We start from the raw sequence: 16,686 nt of genomic DNA on the forward strand, positions 1-16,686 counted from the left end.
CTCCTTGTCATGCAACCAAAACATACGTTTGTAAAGTATAGCAATGGAGAGTAACAAATATTCAGACTAAAATAAGCAACCAGAGGAAAATCGAGAACACATTGTCCAATACCACCATGGGACAAGTGGTTCTCCTAGGGGTCGTTCTCAGCGTGGGTGTGGTGGAATTGATCTGCGCCAAGCTTCAGGGCCAGGTGGAAACTGCAGGTAAACGCAATAGGAAAGATTTCTAGCTGCCATCAGCCCAGAATAGGATGAGGGGAGAGGGGAATGATGGGGACATCCCAGGAAAGAGACTGCTGGCATATGAAGTCTCCGGCAGGACTAGGGTGAAAAGAGCCTGAGTAACTGAGGCTTAAGTGAGAGAAAGGGTCACAAGAAGCTGGGAAGAGAAGTCAGAAGAAGGGTGGTGATGTAGGTAGAGAGAAAAAGATGGGGAGCTAGAACACACAACTCATGGCAGGGTCGGAGAGGAAGGGAGGGGAGACAGGTTCACAGGCATTGGGCTCTCCCTTCCAGAGGGCCATGCCTCTGCCACCGTCACCGCCTCCTGCTCCAGCAGAGCCCGGTGCCCGGCCCATGCCCAGCTCAGACTAGGGGGGGTCGCCTTCAATTCCCGGCAGGTGGCGGACCCCACCCCCACCCAGCTAAGTGCCTGCTGTATGCCTGTAAACAAAGCACCTGCTCTCCAGCCACTGCCAGGGTGGGGCGGGGCAGGGCGGGGTAATCGGGAAGCTGGGGAGGAGCCACAAAGGCAGCAAGGAGCACCGCACTTCCCTCTTCTTTTTTAACGTATACATTCAGTGCTATCAGTCTTCATGTGAGTGCTACTAAAGCAGGACTCTACAAATTCTATTATGTTTTCATTTTCATTCAGTCCAGAATCCTTTCTAATTTTTTTTTTCTTTTTTCATTACTTCTTGACTCAGGGGATATTTCGATGTGTTCTGTAGTTCACAAATAGTTGAGTATTTTCCAGAGATATTTTTGTGCTCGATTTCTGATTTGATTGATTTGTGGTCAGGGAACAAACTATTATGACTTCAGGCCTCTTGACTTCTTCCTTTTATTAAGATTTATTTTTGACCCAGAACATAGTCTTTTTTGGTAAGTGTTCCATAGATCCTTGAGAAGAATAGTGGCGGCCAAGTCTACTATGTCCTTGCTGATGTTGAGCCTATTGAAATACCAGACTATAATTGTGAATTTGCCTATTTCTCTTTTCAGTTCTATCAGTTTTTGCTTCATGTACTTTGAAGCTATTAACAGATACATGAACATTTAAAATTGCTCTTAATTGACCCTTTTATGATTATACGAAGACCTTTTGTTTATTGCTGGTAATAATTTTTTGCTTGAAACTGTTTTGTCTGGTGTTCATATAGCCACTCTAGCTCAGCCTTCTTTGGTCAAGTGTTAGTGTGGTATATCATATTTCTGTCTTTCGAACAAATTTCTGTCTTGACATTTAAAGTCCATTTTGTATAGGTGGCATATAGTTGAGTCTTCCTTTTTTATCCATTCTGACAGTCTGCGTTTTAGTTGAGGCTTTTAGACCGTTTTCATTTACTGTGATTTTTGAGATAGTGGATTTTAATTTGTCATCATGCTGTTTGATTTGCATTTGCCCTGTCTGCTCCTTGTTCCCGTTCTCTTCTTTTTCCGCTTTCTTTTAATCGAGTAATTTTTATGATACAGTTTTATCCATTTATTTATTTATTAATGTATTCATTTATTCATGTATTCATTTATTCACTTATTTATTTAGGCTTCCTAGCTAGAACTTTTCAATTTTGCTGCTTTAGTGGTTGGTTTAGGGTTTATAGTCTATGGCTTCAGCATCACAGTCTCCCTTCCAGTCAGGTTATACCACATTGTATATAGTTTAGGAAAATTACAAGAGTTGACTTCCATTTCTTCTTTTCTAGACAGATCCTTCCTGGGTCAGTGGGATTATAGTTTTCATGAAGTTTAGGAAGATTTGGGCCATTTTTTTTTCCTGTCCCTTCCCTGCCTCTTTGGGCAATTGTATATTTCCCAGTTGAAGTTTTCTCCCGGGTTTCCAATGTTAAACTTCAGTCTTTTGTTTTGTGATGTCTAATATGTGTTTATTCCTACCAATCGTATTATTCATGGTTAACATAATTTACATCTCTGTAAGTGCAATTTTGTTTTTAAAACAATAGCTTCTATGCCTCTAGTTATCTCTTCATGATTTGTTTGGAGATAAGTTACTTACAAAAAGTTGGATCCTTTGGTCTTGCTCTTACGAATTATTGGATGAATCCAGAGTGGTGATCAGCCTAAGGCCAATTATGAGTTTTTCTATCTTAGCTAATGTGAATAGATACTGTCCCTCGTGCTGTGGGAGCAGCAGGCAGTGTTTCCTCTACTCTTTTCAGATTTTTTTCCCTTTATGACTTCCTTCCATGTATGCACTGGTTGTTATTCTGCCGAATAGCCAAAGGGGACCCTGTGCAGATGCCCAGGGTTCTTTCTGTGTCCTGCTTTCTCGTCTCCTGGATGCTGACCTGTCATCTATCTGCCTTGACTTCACCAGACTCTCAGTTTTGCTTCCTCGAATCAAGGAGTCTGATGAAATCTACTTAAATAATTTGTCTCCTGTGTCGTAGCCTGAAAACTCTCTCAAGGCAGTGAGCTTGGGCATACGTGTTAGGCAAACGTGTTTTGTTTTCAGGGATCATGTTCCTTCATTGAAGTTCTGCGTCTTGAAAATCATGTTAAAATTGTATTTTGTCTGTTTTGTTTTTGCTTGCTTCAGGTAGGAAGATCAATCAGTACGTGTTACCCCACCTTGGCCAGAAGCAGATTACAGTGGAACTTCGGCACATGCTCTAGACTGTCTAGAGTGCTTGTCTTCCTCCTTTGCTTAATTGTCTCCTGCTCATCCTTCATTCCTCAGTATAGTTATCTCCTCCTCAGGGACATCTATCTTCCTTGGGCCCAATCTAGATCAAGTTATGATCACAGAACTCTGTCTTCTAATAGGAACTATCTGAATTTAGAATTACCATTTGAGTCAGTCTTTCTCCTTCAGTAGACTTTAAGCTAATCGAGAGCCAGGGGTCTTCTCTATTGTACCTGTAGAGCTGAGTGTAACATCTTCCATTGAAGTTATATATTTATTCAATGTGTGAATGAGTGAATTGAAGATGCACAGGCCTGTATATGCAAAAAGTACTCATTTATTTTATTTCTGTTTCTTCTCTGATGCCGATTATGCTGGCTTCTTGAAAATCCAAGATATACATGTTTCTTATTAGTAATTAAGGAAACTTAACAAAAAATCACTGTAAACTTCTTATGGGAAAAATGACAAAAATGGAAAAAATGGTTAGTGCACTACAAAACGAGCTACGAGAAGCCAAAGACATGATATCACGGTTAGAGCATCAAAAAGTGGAATGGGAACGTGAATTCTGCTGTTTGAGGTATAGCATCTTGGCTTGAAGGAAATGTTTCAACTGTTTCCTTTTATACTACAGATGTGTAGGGAAAATTTTGTAATTGCTGACTTACCTTATGGGATTTTCCTGGAAATTATACTTGTTTAGTGTTGTGAGGTGTGCGATTCTTGGAAATAACACAGCAAGTTCTTAACAGTGAATACTTATAATAATTTAATGTGTATTCCAAATCACAATTTTAACGGCCATATAAAAGTCCACCATAGTCCAAGAAACATCATTATTGAAGAGATTGAATTCTGCTTGTTTTTCATCTTTCAGTATTTTAATTAATGCTGTCAGGAATGTCTTTTATATAAAACTGTTTCTACATGCCTGGTTACTTCCTTGGAATCAATTCTTCAATATAATATAATCTGGTTAAAGTATAAAAATTTTAAAAAACGTCTTTGATCCATATTTTTTAAATTGTTCTCAGGAAATTTTATATTACTTTGTGTATCTACCAACAGATTATAAAATGGTCAATTTTCTCAAGACAGTAAAATTCCCCTAAATAGATCCGTTTGCTTCTTAACATGCAGAGGTTAAAAGGTAAAGTGGGGGTGCCTGGGTGGCTCAGTTGGTTAAGCATCTGGCTTCGGCTCAGGTGATGATCTCGTGAGTTTGAGCCTTGCTTTGGGTGGGCTCGAGCCCGGCTTTAGGTGAGCACGAGCGCCACTTCGGGTGAGCTCCTCTTCTCTCACTGTCTCTCCCTGTCTGTCTGCCCCTCGTGGGATTCTGTCTCTCTTGCTCTCTCTCTGACCTCGCTCACTTGTGTCATCTCTCTCTCAATAAAAAATTTAAACAATGTAAACTGGGGGCGCCTGGGTGGCTCAGTCAGTCAAGCGTCCGACTTTGGTTCAGGTCATGATCTCATGGTTCGTGAGTTTGAGCCCCACATCGAGTGTTGTCAGTGCAGAGCCCACTTCGGATTTTCTGCCTCCCTCTTTCTCTTTCTCTGTCCCTCCTTCGTTTGCATGGGCTCTCCCTTTCTCTCTCAAAAATGAATAAACATTAAAAAAAGTAATACGGAAAGTGATTACTGATAAGTTTTTTCAACATCTCTGTCATAACATTTAATTCAAGAGTGTATGCTGAAAGGTCATATTACTCTATTGTTTACTTAATCAATACGTATCCTGTGTTGTTCTAAAAGGGACGTTTAAGTGATTCGTAAAGTAGGTAATCACCCTCAACAAGGTAAGTTGCAAGTGTTGTGGAAGAAGAAACAAAAATTATAGGCAACAGATATTAGACTTGTCAGCATAGTCTTGGATGACAGTGCACGTGTATGTTGTGGAAACAACATCCACAGATGCTCTCTTACACTGCACATCATTTTTGGAGGTACCTGTAAGGTTTCAAGTGGAAATTTTATTTCCAGGAAATTGATAAACTTGCTTATAAACAGCAACTTCTCCTTTTAATGAGAAACTGAATTATCTGTCCTATGGAAGAATAATTATACCTGTGGGAAAGGGGATAATTTTCAACTCTAACTTTCCTGAATAATTTCAAACTTCCTTTCCTACAACATCTATCAGAGTTATTACTGACTAAAACTAAGTTGCATAATGCTTTCTCCTGGCTTTTTTCAACTGTGTATATGGTTTGGAAGAGATTAAAGTGACAAGTTAAAAACATGATCCCTACAAGGAAAACAATTGGAGAACATAGTAATTTTTCATTTGAATAATAAGCCAACATTTGTGGAACCAGATCATAAAATGAACTTTTTTTGAAATTTTAAAAGAAGCACATGTAGGGGTGCCTGGGTGGCTCAGTAGGTTGAGCATCCGACTTCAGCTCAGGTCACGATCTCGGGGTCCGTGAGTTCGAGCCCACCGTCGGGCTCTGGGCTGATGGCTCAGAGCCTGGAGCCTGCTTCCGATTCTGTGTCTCCCTCTCACTCTGTGCCTCCCCCGTTCATACTTTCTCTCTACCTATGTCTTAAAAAGTAAATAAATGTTAAAAAAAGGAATTAAAAAAATAAAAGAAGCACATGTAATTGCAGATATACCTTAAAACAAGAAAAAGAAGAAGAAAGATAAATCCTTATATGTTATATGAAAATATTAGGGAAAAGTTAAGGAGAAACGAAGACTATTATAAGAAAGAAGTTGAAAGAAAACAAGTTCAACTCGCTCTTAGAACGCTAAACATGGAAATTAAGGCCACAAAAAATCACGTAAATCAGATTTTGATAAAAACTGTATTTCCATCAATATTACATAGTGCAATACATATATATTTTATAATATCCCTTTGACTCAATATATATTATTTAGGTTTAAAATAAATTTAAACATGGGATCATGTTCTTTTGAACATTTTTTAAAGTTCTCCTCTTCAATTTTTGAACTTTTTTTTTAACGGTATGAGACCAGAATCATAATGAAATGTGTCTCCAGGTTGTAGAAGAGCGCAATGACACTCAGTGGCAACTTTCTCCAGATCAGAAGGCCAGAGTCTTACAAGATGGAAGTCTAAACAATCACCTTTACAAGCAAAAGGAGGTAGAAATGGCTCATAAGAAAACTAATTCTAAGGTATCTTCTTTAGTTATTTTGAAGTTCATGTGTGTATGTATTTGTATATATTCTATGTTTTAGTTATTACTTTTACTCCGTGTGTGTGTATAAATATATATGTTTATATGAAACTGAACTCTGTTCATCATGGAAACTATAGAGGATTTTAAAAGCACATATATTTTGCGGAGGGGCATGGGGATGGTGGCATTTTTGCTTCACTGGATAAAATAATATTCTTGATTAAATGCATTTTTCTGCAACAACTAGTGACATTCATAATATCCTCATCCAAAGGAGAGGCTTTTATTACTTTCTGTAGGAATTGATGAGCTTTCCCTAATCTCAAAACTATTTCTACTAGCAACATGTGTTTTGGTTTTGAACAGTTACTTCACTGCCTTGATATATTAATAGGTTAGTTGAACACTTCGCTAATGGACAGGAGGACGAGTGTAGCCAGTTCCCTGATCATATTTTCGGTATCAAGTCTCCTACTTTTAAGAAAAGTAACAGTTTTGCTTCAAGAAGCATCCTATTTCATTACAAGGAACTTTTGATAACAATGTTATGCTGTGATATATACTTAATGATAATATATTGATAGGTATTTTAATCCTAATAAAATGTTTGAGTGTATTTCCCCTCTTTTATATTTGTTACTGTTATCACATGAAGAAGAAATACAAGTTATTGCAGCAGTAAATAATCTCATGGTATTCTAAGAGATGTATAAATTTCACCTTATTTCCTATGAGTATTTTGAAATACAAGACTTCTTTCGCACTTGTGTATTTACACTAGAGAAGTGGCAGTGGTTGGTGCAAGAGCACTAGTTGTGGAGTGAGAAGACCTGGGGAGAGTCCTGCAGCTCACCGTTTTAATCTCTCCATTTTAGAATTGTGATAATCAACTGAGTTCATTGATGTATGTAGAAGTGTTTCTATTATAGTACAGTGCCTAGATTTGTCAGTTATCAATAGATATAATTCTTATAACTGACTATAGAAATGGTAGCAAAGTAGATATCTATGAAATATTCTCAGGAAAGAAGAATTTTGGGAAAATTAATCTGTCCGAGTATATGCAGAGCTAAGGATTTTACTGTGGGGTAGCTTGTTCGATATCTACTGTAAACTAAATTTTTAAGTGTAGTCAGATGTATTAATCTTTTATTTTAGGCCTTCTGGTTGTAAATCAGAGAAAGGCTTTTCCAATTCTGAGATTCTGAACACTTTTCTCACCAATTCTTTTTTAATTTCATGCCTTCATTATGTTAAGTTAAAGTTCTGAACTTTTGGGAACTTATGCTTGTATAAAATGTGAGATTTGGAGCCAACTGTATTTTTTTCCAGTTGGATATTCACTTACTGTAACCTTCCTTCCTACCTTTCTTTCTTTTTATGTTTCTTTATTCATTAGAGAGAGAGTGAGAGAGAGAATGCAAGCAGAGGAGGGGCAGGGAGAGGGAGAGCGAGAATCCTGAGCAGGCTCCTGACTGTCAGCACAGAGCCTGATGTGGTGCTTGAACCCACAGAATGTGAGATCATTCCCTGAGCCAAAATCAAGAGTCAGACACTTACCCAACTGAACCACCCTGGCACCCCCTGCAACCTTTTCATTGTTGAAACATAGATGATACTTTCATTTCAAAGAAAATCATGATAATGCCATTTTATTGAGTGTTATCTGAAAATGTGCTTGGTTTTACTTAGCTTTCTGATAATCATGAGAAAACACAAGATCGGTTGCATAAAAACCACATGTTGCAGGATGAAATTGTCATGTTAAGACTGGAAAGACACCATAAAAAATAAGAACTAGGCAGGGAGAAAACATCTTTTGTGTTTTTGAATTCAGTGAACAAAATTGTGTATGTGTTACAAAAAGACGGTGAATTGATGTATGTGTTGATATTTCTCAAAGTACGTAAGAGTTGTCTCTTAACATAATTTAATAATAAGATGGTTTAGAAAATCTGTAACAGAAATGTCTTATTAGGTAGTTGTGAGACAACTTCAACAAGAACTGGCTGATACTCTGAAGAAACAGTCTATGTCAGAGGTTTCCCCAGAAGTTACATCATAAATTCTTCTAGAAGATGAAACACGGGATCTCAAGAAGAAATTAGGTCAAATCAGAAGTCTGGTATGTAGTAAATGTAACCTGTCACCACCTAACTTATAGCTCGTTAAATGATATAAAGTGTTTTAGGATACCAATTTCCATGGACCGCTTTCTTTGGTATTTTCATTATAAATTTATTATGATTTTAGTATCTTTACATTGCATTTATTTCGTAAACTTCTGCCTCTCCTTCTCCTATTGGTGTTATACATTGTTTTCTTATAATACTTACTCTTAGGAAAGTTGAGGCTTTTGTATCCTTCCTCACAGAAATTGAGAGACTTTTTTCGTTCTTTCTTTAAAATTTTTGTGACAGTTTATTTTGAGAGAGAAAGAGTGAGGGAGAGTGTGTGCGTGCATGTTAACAGGGGAGGGGCAGAGAGAGGAGAGAGAATGCCAAGCAGGCGCCATGCTGTCAGTGTAGAGCCAATGTGAAGTTCAGTCTCATGAACCGTGAGATCATGACCTGAGCTGAAAGCAAGAATTGGACACTTAACTGAAGTAGCCACCCGGGTGCCCAAGAGACTTTTGCCCCTACTAAACAATCTTTTTAATGATATCTCTATTACCATGATGAGGCGAGCTGGATCAAATCATAAGATAATGTTTAATGGAATGTTTCAGATAATTGTCTTAGTTCTCATCTTCCCTTTTGGGAAGAATGCGTATTGATCTCAGGATGACTTGTACAGAAATATCACTTAACAAACCACTTGAACTTCGGCATTTCCTCATTTTCTTTGCCTTTAAGACATATTGTCAAAGCACAGAAATATTCAGATCATGTGTACTATGGACGCCCAAAAGGCGAGAATTAAGAACATTCTCTGTGTCCTGCCATTGGGTTTTTTTAAAGGTTTTTTGAGGTAAAAAACGCATACTATAAAAGTCACCCATTTGCCACTCACATTTCACTGTCTCTGTGTACACCCGTGCAACCATCACTGCCATCAAGTAGAATGTTTTCCTCACCCTGAAAGGAAACCGTTACCCGTTGCCCCCCCGCCTCAGGCAACCACCTGAGACTACTTGGTCTCTCAATGGCGTTGCCTCTTGTGAATATTTCATATAAATGGAGTCACACAATTTGTGGTCCCTTGGGACTAGCTAGCTTCACTTAATGTGTTCTGGGTTCTTCTGTGTTGGTTACAACTTATATCAGTGCTTCATTTATTTTTGTCAAAGAGTACTCCCTTGTGGGCTAAAGCCCTTGTTCATTCATCAGTTGATGGATATTTAGGTTGTGTCCACTTCTTTCCTATTAATACTGCTGCTTATGAACATTCACGTAGTCCTTGTGTGGACCTCCGTTTTTAATGTCTCTGCCATCAGATTTTATGCTCTGAGTTATTTGGGTTGATTTCACCATCTCTCAGCCGTTCGTCATGCTGTCCTTACTGTCTTTTTAGTTTCTCTTCCTCTTGAGTAAACCTGTGTTATTCAGACTTGGCTCACAGTCTCCTTTACAATGAACTTTCTCTGACTGTTCTAACTCCCATTAGCTTTAACTCTCTTGACACTTGTCATCTAGCCTGTGAAGAACAATTCAGTCCTTTATTTGTCATTTTTATGTTTTTTTTCATGACAGGTAATTTCGTCTTCCTAAGTATAAATTTAAGGGATAGTAATAATTGATACGTGTGGTACTTATCCTTGTATAAATTGAAAATATTTTAACTTAACAGCTTTTCTGATAAAATTAAGTGCTTTATACCGTATCAATAAATTCTTCTTGGAAACATTGGTATAACAAAGCTTTCACTCTAAATATATGCTAAGAAATGAAATACTAAATTGAGGGGTGCCTGGCTGGCTCCAGTCCTATCAGAGTCTGCCTTTGGCTCAGGTCATGATCTCCATGTTCTTGAGATGGAGCCCTGCATCGGGCTTTCTGCTGTCAGCAGAGCCTGCGTTGGATCCGTTGGGTCCCTCACGTTCTGCGCCACTCAGACTCGTGCTCTGTATCAAAAATTAAACGTTAAAAAAATGTGTGTATATCTCTATACACACACACTTATAGAAGTAAAACAATTAATGAAAGCACTTAATCAAATAGAGGAGAAATGTTCAATCAAATGTTTAGTTTATTTTTCCCTCTCACTATGAAAAAGCACGTTAAATTTATCTTTCTTCTTTACACAGCCAGAACTGGGATTTTAAAAAAAGAAATTTTTTTTAACGTTTATTTACTTTAGAGACAGAGAGAGACAGAGCATGAACGGGGGAGGGTCAGAGAGAGGGAGACACACAATCTGAAACAGGCTCCAGGCTCTGAGCTGTCAGTACAGAGGCCCGACGCGGGGCTCAAACTCACGGACCGCGAGATCATGACCTGAGCCGAAGTTGGCCGCTTTTAACCAACTGAGTCACCCAGGCGCCCCCAAACTGGGATTTACAGATTTATAGCACTTTATCAACTGCAAATATCTGGGGACAGCTTTTCTGATATGCTTTTACCACAAAGCCTTAATCTCTTCATCAGAGTACATGCTAAAGCAGCCTAACGTAAACAGTATGGACATGAAACGATTGAGGAACTTTAGTTTCACAAGACTCGATTATTTCCATGTCAGTGGCTTTCCCTTGCCTCTGATGGTCATGTAAAGGATCTACTACTCAGTAAAGGTGGTGCTATTTGTACCGTAGTCTGTGAGCATTGTCCACTGCGTGGTAAAGAGAGGAAGTATGTTAAAATGATTATAAGTGGGAAAAAGTACTGTTGGCTTGTGGCATTGGCAAAGTTTTTGAAGTACTGAGGAGATTCTGGGCCTCATGCTCCCCATTTGCTACCACTTGCAGTGGAATGAAGAATAACTTCAGTATAATTTGTATAGGGGAAAACTTGTATTGACAGGCCACCTGCCTAAACTATCACATTGTACTGGAATGCTAACTACAGCAACAGTAACCATGCTACATGCAGACACTTAGAGCTGACTATGTTCCACATACCCTTCTAACTTTTTGATTCCTTATTTCCTAATTTAATCTTCCCAACCTCCCAGTGGGGTAGATACTATTATTTATTTAGAGATCACTTTTTTAAGGTCCTTTGTTTTGAGAAAGAGAGAGAGACAGAGAGATTGTGGGGAAGGGCATGTAGGGAGAGAGAGAAAAAGGGGGAAAGAGAGAGAGAGGGAGAGAGAGCGAATCCCAAGCAGGCTCCTCGCTGTCCATGCAGAGCTCGATGTGGGGCTCAATTACATGTCCCTGAGATCATGTCCTGAGCTGAAATCAAGAGCCAGACCCTGAACCGACTGAGCCACTCAGGTGCCCCAGTAGGTGCTATTATTACTTTCATTTTACAGATGCAGAGATTGAGATATGGAAGTTTTAGGTAGTGTGCTCAAGGTCATACAGTTCATAATGAGCAGAACTGGGAATTCAGACCAGGCATTCTGGCACCTACTAGGATATTGCTTCTAAAAATTTCATCATTTTGTTGTCACTGAAAACAGCTTGTTCAGTTTTGTAATCATGAGAATAGCAACGGCATTCACCTATGTGAATATGTAAAATCATAGTTGATGTGGTGCTTGGAATATGAAACTAGAAATGTTTACCATAAGGTAAATTCCTATATTTCCCCATTTGACCAATAGATACATTTGAATGTTTATCTGATCATATATAATTTAAAAACATTAACACTGTTATGTTTTTGTAGGAGAGTAAGGCTGGTAAACTATCCTGTAAGAGTGTTGAAACATTTCGTCTTTGTAGGCCATAGTCTCTGTTGCAGAAGCTGAACTCTTTTGTTATGGCCTCAAAGTAGCCATCAATCAGCATGTAGAGGAGAGAGAGGCTGGCTCCAAAAAGATTTTACTTACATCGGCGCTTGGGCGGTATAGTTGCTTGAGGTCCTGACTCTTAATTTCCACTCAGGTCATGATCCCTAATCCCACATCATGAGACCGGTCATGAGGCCGAGCCCCACATCAGGCTTTGCCCTGAGCTTGCAGCCTGCTTACCATTTTCTCTGTCTCTCCCTCTGTCTCTCTTCCCCACTTCTGCATACTCTCTCACTCTCTGTCTCTCTCTCAGGTCAAAAAAAATAAAGAAACAGGCGATGGTGTTTTACTATATTTTCAGTGGTTAAAATTATTTTTTTCTTTATTTTAGTTGCAGGAAGAACAGGAACGACATGCAGAGGCCGTAAGATATACTGAGGAGATGAAAGATCATGTGCAAAAGTATAATTTAAGCTTCACAGAAAAAGACTTTTTTATTTATAAAGAAGATAAACAGTGTAGTATGGGAAATGTATTAGTTATGCCAGTATATCATTGTTAAGCTGGATAAAATGTCCAGCTTTGGGCTATTTTGAAATGCAAAATTGTGGCATATTATGTCTCAATTTTGCACCTTATCCACAAAAAAAAAATGAGAGAAAGGGAACATTCCCAAATCTTCCTCTTGATACAATTTAAAGAATTTCTGTAAGACCTTCATTTGTTCAGAAACTATATGATGTTGTTTTAAATTTTTGTGCGAGAATAATTATCTTAAGATCTGCCTTTTAGGCTACAGGTTAAAAATGCCACGGAAGAAGCAACCAGCAAACATCAAGCGGCCCAAATTCAAGATCTTGAGAGCAACGTGATAAAGACAAGTTTAGTAAGTCGGGTTCTTAATGTCTGTCCTACTGAAAAGGAATCCTTATTTCACTAGTAGTAGTACATAAGTATGTTTTGGATCCTATGGAAAATCTCACTGCTCCAAATGTTTGGTTGATATTATTCCTACTTGCTACAATGTTGTAATTCTTCAATATAGATGAAGTTGATTGAACTCATAAAGTAATGGTGTTTATAGTGAGATTTTCATAAAAACATTGTGAGAGTCTAAAAAAAGCAACATTTTATCTATATCCCAGTGAGCGTTTGGTTTAGTCCACGTTTTGGCTACTGTTAATGCTGCTGTGAACGTTGGCATACAGATGTGTGAGTCCCTGCTAATATTTTTCAACGTGTTTCAAACTTCCGCATACTTTGAGTGACCATGTCATCTTGAATTCTTTTTCTTGTAGTCTCAACCCTTCAGTGAGAGTTTGAGAACGGGTTATTTTCATGATGAATTGTTGTAATTTGTAATTACAAGTTTGCAATATACTGTCTTCGTCAAGAATGACTAGCAGGTCTTTATGCAAACGTCCTTCTCAAAGGAATGGACTTTTCTCTTTGTTGGATTTTGTAAATGACAAGAAATGCCAGTGAAAAAGTAGAAATATCTCCTCTGTCAGGGCCTTACCTAGTAACATAGTGCTCCTACCATTGCAAGTTCAGAAACCCATTTTCTTTTTCCACTCGAGTTCATCAGCCTTTCAGAGATTTCACAATTCAATCTCAGAAAAGACTAATGTGCCATTCAGGATTCTAATTTATTGATATGTAGTGAAACCCCAACTGTTTTCCAAGCAGAACAGTTAATGTCCCCCACTCTCACCCTCCTTTGGAAGATGCTCATTGTAAATCCTAAGCGGGAGCAAGGAGGTAGATACACTGACCAACTCGTTTCTGTCAGTCACAAAAGCTGTATAATATACATGCAAGTTTCATTAGATAGCTATACCCGTCAGGGGAATTAGGACATTCTGTTGACTGGGCCTTTTTGTGGCTGAAGAGTCATTGAAAATCATTTTCTTTTCTAGACGTCTTACAAATGAGTCACATTGTAATAGGGAACTTTTCATGCGAGTAATATGACACTCTGTTGATCAGTCTTCTATGAATGAGAGTGCTAGGCCTTGTCCTGCTACTGTGCCCTAAAGAAATCATGAAGGTCTCAAAAACTAAAATTTGTAAGCATATGCGAAGCTGATGAAGCTTATTAAAGAATAACGAGGGAGTTTCTGTACATCTCTATAGAAAGGAATTAGGGTCATGGTATGAAATTAGCTGCCACTTTAAGGTCTTCTCTGTGAATCAAAAACTTAAGATTGCATTCGGGCAACTCAGTCCATAGCTCTGACTTCTCTAGAAGGTCCTTATCTCCTGATTCCCCAACCAGAGGATTCCTGGGTTGAGAAATATTTTGGTGAGCCTGGGGGGGGGGTTCCTCTTTTTGTTTTATATTTAGTTTTTATTTTTTTTTAAATTTGCATCCAAATTGGTTAGCATTTAGTGAAGCAATGATTTCAGGAGTAGATTCCTTAATGCCCTTACCCATTTAGCACATCCCCCCTCCCACAACCCCTCCAGCAACCCTCAGTTTGTTCTCCATATTTATGAGTCTCCTGTGTTTGTCCTCCTCCTTGTTTTTATATTATTTTTGTTTCCCTTCCCTTTTGTTCATCTGTTTTGTCTCTTAAAGTCCTCATACGAGGGAAGTCATATGATTTTTGTCTTTCTCCGACTAATTTCACTTAGCATAATACGCTCCAGTTCCATCCACGTAGTTGCAAATGGCAAGATTTCATTCTTTTTGATAGCCGAGTAATACTCCATGGAATGAATATATATATATATCACATCTATTTTTTTATCTTTTTTAACTTTTTACTCATTTTTGAGACAGGAAGAGACAGAGCGTGAACAGGGGAGGGTCAGAGAGAGGGAGACACAGAATCTGAAACAGGTCCAGGCTCTGAGCTGTCAGCACACAGCCCGATGCGGGGCTCGAACTCACAGACCGCGAGATCATGACTTGAGCCAAAGTCGGCCGCTTAACCGACTGAGCCACCCAAGCACCCCATACCACATCTTCTTTATCCATGCATCCATCGGTGGACAGTTGGGCTCTTTGCATACTGTGGCTATTGTTGAGAGTGCTGCTATAAACATGGCGGTGCATGTGTCCCTTCGAAACAGCACACCTGTATCCCTTGCATAAATGCCTAGTAGTGCAATTGCTGGGTCGTAGGGTAGGTCTATTTTTAGTTTTTTGAGGAACCTCCATACTGTTTTCCAGAGTGGCTGCACCAGCTTGCATTGCCACCAGCAATGGAAAAGAGATCCTCTTCTCTGCATCCTCACCAACATCTGTTGTGGCCTGAGTTGTTCATGTGAGCCATTCTGACAGGCGCAAAGTGGTATCTCAGTGTGGTTTTGATTTGTATGGCCATCTGGATGTCTTCTTTGGAGCAGTGTCTATTCATGTCTTTTGCCCATTACTTCACTGGATGACTTGTGTTCTGGGTGTTGAGTTTGAGAAGTTCTTTGTAGATTTTGGATACTAACCCTTTATCTGATATGTCATTTGCAAATACCTTCTCCCATTCTGTCAGCTGCCTTTTAGTTTTGTTGATTGTTTCCTTCGCTGTGCACAAGCTTTTTATTTTAATGAGGTCCCCCTAGTTCATTTTTGCCTTTGTTTCCCTTGCCTCCAGAGACGTTTTGAATAAGATGCTGCTGCAGGCAAGATCAAAGAGGGTTTTGCCTGCTTTCTCCTTGAGATTTTGATAGCTTCCTGTCTTCCATTGAGGTCTTTCATCCATTGTGAGGTTATTTTTTGTGTAATGAACAACTTTTTATGTGAACATGTTTTGATTTCTCTTGGGTATATACCTATAAATACAGTTGCTGCTTCATATGGTAACTCTGCTAAATAAACCTTTTTTGTTTGTTTTTGTTTTGTTTTTTCAACCTTTTGAGGAGGGGCAGGCACCTGGGTGGCTCAGCCGGGTGCGTGGCCGGCTCTTGATTTCAGCTCAGGTCATGATCTCAGGGTTGTGGAATCAAGCCCTACATTGGGCTCTGCTCTGAGCATGGAGCCTGCTTGGGATTCTCTCCCTCCCTCTCCTCTGTCCCTCTACCCGACTTGTGCACTCTCTCTCAAATAAGTTTAGAACAATTGTTTTTCTAGTTTAACCTTTTGAGGAACTGCCAGACTGTTTGCAAAGTGGCAGCAACATTACATTTTCATCAGCAGTTTTTGAGAGTTCCCATTTTCCTGATTCTTGCCAATGTTTGTCATTATCTGTTGCTTTTATGATAGCAATTCTAGTGGGTATGAAATGGCATCTTGTGGTTTTTGGTTTGCATTTTCTTAGAACTAATGATGTTGAACATGTCTCTTTTATTTTTGAGAGAGACAGTGTGAGCAGGGGAGGGGCAGAGAGAGAGGGAGACACAGAATCTGAAACAGGCTCCAGGCTCCCAGCTGTCAGCACAGAGCCTGATGCAGGGCTCGAACCCACAAACCGTGAGATCGTGACCTGAGCCCAAGTCAGAAGCTTAACTGACTGAACCACCCAGCACCCCGAACATCTCCCTTTGAACGTGATTATTATCCATTTCTGTATTGTCTTTAAAGAACTAATCCATTCTTTTGCCCGTTTTTATATTGGATTGTCTTTTCATTATTGGAAGAGTTATTTAAATATCCTACATACAAATCCCTTAGCAGATATGGGATTTTCAGGTATTTTCTCCTATTTAGTCACTTGCCTATTCACTTTCTTGATGGTGATATTTGAAGCGTAGTAGTTTTTAATTTTGATGAAGTAAACTTAATCTGCTTTTGTCTTTTGGTGTCATGTCCAAGAAATCATTGCCAAATCCAGTCACAAACATATACACGTAAGCTTTTTTCTAAGAGTTTTATCATTTTAGCTCTTA

General features: G+C 38.9%; 1 protein-coding gene and 1 pseudogene across 1 annotated transcript in view; one reads left to right on the forward strand and one right to left on the reverse strand.

Moving 5' to 3' along the window:
• The window catches only part of LOC132676859 (uncharacterized), a 349,918-nt gene that overhangs the window by 171,168 nt on the left and 162,064 nt on the right, over positions 1-16,686 (reverse strand). The window lies entirely within an intron of this gene.
• The window catches only part of LOC132677176 (ankyrin repeat domain-containing protein 26-like), a 161,001-nt pseudogene that overhangs the window by 123,137 nt on the left and 21,178 nt on the right, over positions 1-16,686 (forward strand).

Source organism: Panthera onca, chromosome F1 (genome assembly GCF_046562875.1).
Source record: "Panthera onca isolate mPanOnc1 chromosome F1, mPanOnc1 haplotype 2, whole genome shotgun sequence".
Taxonomy (NCBI): domain Eukaryota; kingdom Metazoa; phylum Chordata; class Mammalia; order Carnivora; family Felidae; genus Panthera; species Panthera onca.